This window comes from Arachis stenosperma, chromosome 4 (assembly GCF_014773155.1).
Source record: "Arachis stenosperma cultivar V10309 chromosome 4, arast.V10309.gnm1.PFL2, whole genome shotgun sequence".
Lineage (NCBI taxonomy): Eukaryota > Viridiplantae > Streptophyta > Magnoliopsida > Fabales > Fabaceae > Arachis > Arachis stenosperma.
This window is the reverse complement of record NC_080380.1, coordinates 106645133-106648650: the sequence shown is the minus strand read 5'-3', so window position 1 is coordinate 106648650 and position 3518 is coordinate 106645133.

Genomic DNA, 3518 nt, shown 5'->3' with positions numbered 1-3518 from the left:
ACAAACTTGCAAGATAAACAATGATTATAGGTGGAAATATGGAATTGAGTAATTGAACCCTCACCGGATATGTATATGCACTCTAGTCGCTCAAGTGTTTAGGGTCAATCCTCTCAATTCTCCGCTAATCATGCTTTCTAAAGTTTGTTCTTCGTCAAACCAATCAACAAAAATTTTATGTACATATATAAAAATCATGAGGTCTTTTTTAAGGTTGTAATGGAGCTAAGGGTAAAGGTATATATATATATATATATATATATATATATATATATATATATATATATATATATATATATATATATATATATATATATATATATATATATATATATATATATGGCTAAGTGATATTGCATTTGAATCTTTGATTAACCTAAGTTATCACCTAGCACATACACAACCTATACAATTCTAATATCAAGCTTAGCTACCCATAATCTCACTTTTCCATATACACACACTTATGCATCATATTCAATTCCATCACATATGCATTGATTATTACTGAGATTCACATTGGGGTAATTTTGTCCCTATTTTATTATGTCTTCTCTTTCCTTTTTTTGTTTTTCTCTTTTTTTTTCTTTTTTTCTTTTTTTTCTTTTTTCAAGAACATAATATATATACCAACACATCAATGTATATGGTTTCTATAATATTACATGAGCATGTACCCCAAATTTTCCAAATTTTTCAACAAGAGTAAAACATATATTTTTATCTACCAATGTTTCCTGGCTTTCCCCACACTTAAACATTACACACTTTTATTAACTTAAGCTATTCAAATATTCAAATTAGGAACATTCATTATTTTTCCGCTTATAGCTAGTGGTGTGCTCAATCAAGAACAAAAAGGGGAATTAATAGGCTCACAAAGTGGTAAAGAAAGGTAAATGAAATGGTAGGCCATTTGGCTAAAGTGAGCTATAATGAAGTGATGATCTCAATGACATAAATGCATAAATACAAATTAAACAATAGATATGTAGAATTAAACAAACCAAAGATTGCACTAATAGAGAAAAGCAACAGACAATAATTAAATAAGTGGTTAAATGATGTAACCACACAATAAGGCCTAAAAACTAACAAGTTGTATGTTCTTTAACTAAAAAACCATATTCCACACTATATAAATTATGCAAGTTTCAATAAAAAATTTCAACTCAATTCAATTCGAATTTCCAATGCCATGTGATGTGCGGATATTTATACGCTTTTTGGCATCATTTTCATATAGTTTTTATTATATTTTATTTAAGTTTTATTACATTTTGATAGGTTTTAGTGCAAAATTTATATTTTTGGATTCTACTTTGAGTTTTTGTGTTTTATGATGATTTCAGGTATTTTATGGCTGAAATTGAGGAGTTTTGGCAAAGTCTGATTCAGAGACAAAGAAAGGACTACAGATGCTGTCAAGACCTAACCTCCATGCACTCGAAGGAGAATTTCTGGAGCTACAAAAGTCCAAATGATACGCTCTTAATGGATATGGAAAGCTAACATCCAGGGCTTTCCAGAAATATATGATAGGTTATACTTTTCTTTGGAAATGAAGGCCCAAAACTAACGTTCAACACCAGCCACCAGCCCCATTCCTGGCGTCCAGTGCCCAAAGGGGAGTAGTTGGCATCCAACGCCCATTTAGGAGTCCAAAACTGGCGTTGGACGCCCAAAAGGGAGCATTAGCTCGTGGCTTCCCTCAAGCTCAGCCCAAATACTCACCAAGAAGGCCCAGAAAGTGGACTTTGGCACTGCAAGACTAGTTTATCTTATTTCTGTAATTCTTAGTTGCTAGACTAGTATATATAGAACAATGATCACTCTTCTTAGGGATCTTTGCCTATTCGAATCTTTCACTATTATTTTCTGTACAGTATGAGTCATTAGCTTCCTAGGGTTAAGGTTAGGAGCTCGGTTGATTCTTAGGGATTAATAATATTACTATTCTATTTCAATCTATGCTTGATTCTATTCTAAGATGTATCTTCGTTCTTCATATTAATTGATTGGGAGTGTAACTTGAACATCATCCCTATTCACATGGGTTCTTGTGAGTCCTTGACGGGATAGTACTAAACCACAAGCTTGATTATACATCTTTTAGACGACTAATCCATGACTTCATTAGGGACTTCTCGAGACATCAGTTCAGCCGAGGTGTGGGGCAATTAGGGCCTTTGTGGTATAGGCTAGAACCAAAGGAGCAGCATTTTCTGATCCAGATGATCCGACCTTGTCTGTGGTATTTTGAGTAGGATCACCAAGGGAATGGACTGCTAGAGCTTCACCCTCGTTCAGATTGGATGACCGTTGATCCAGCGTTTGATCTGAAGTAGAGGAGATTAATGACCGCTGACCCGGCATTAATCATTTATAGCCTGCCATGGAATGAATTAATCAGAAGTTGGAGTAGATGGTGAAAAAAGTTGATCTAGAAGGAAGAAGCATCTCTGAAGCCTCAACCGTTCTCATACTATTGATTTCACACCTATCTAGTAATGTTTTATTTATTGTATCTATTTTATGTGTTTTCTTGTGACAACTATATTTTCTATCCACCTGACTAAGATCTACAAGATAACCATTGCTTTCTCAAACCAACAATCTCCATGGGATCGACCCTCACTCACCTGAGGTATTACTTAGACGACCCGGTATACTTGCCGGTCTATCTATGCGAAACGTATGGAATCAATTTCGTGCACCACCCTATAAAAAGTAAGTTTCTTGGAAATTTCATTGATTCAACTAGCATTTATTCTCTATATGTATATATAATGTGATTGGATGGAAAATGTAAAAAATCCTAAGTTCAATTCCTAATTCCAATAAAACCAAAATAGCAAGTGTATAGGAAATCAACTTAGCACAATCATCACATCATCCAAATCACAATCAAGACTAAAGGCTAAAAAAAATCTAAAAGATGCATCACTACAATATAATACTACGTTATGTACAAGCAAAATTAAAAAGTGCAATAAACTAAGTAAAAAGTAATAAAATAAGTAAAAAGTTTTTCAAAATGATAAAATATGTACAAAGTACTAAAAAGAATAATACGAAACTAAACTAAAAGTGTTCGGAAATGAAAATTTTTACCCAAAATACATTTCTGAAGTTGGACGTCCTCCCCACACTTAAAATGTAGCATCGTCCTTGGTGCTCAAAATCAGGCGGAATGGAAAGAGTGGTCACTAGCATCACTTCCACCATCAGCTGATGGGTGTCGTGTCTCGTCCGGCTCATCATGCTGGGCCTCCTCCGCAGCAGAATCCTCTGAGGGAGTGTCTGACTCAGGTGGGATGTCAATGCTGCTGAAGATCATGATCATCCTCCTCAAGTGCTCATAGCGTCGTTGGGAGCGACGCATCGATCGAGCTATGTCCTCGGACATCCTGTGGATCAGGCAGTAGAGTGGCTGTAAGAATGATGGTGTTTCTAAGAAGCAGAGATCTGAGTCACAAAACAGCACATTTATGAAGTGAATAGATAATATAAATTTG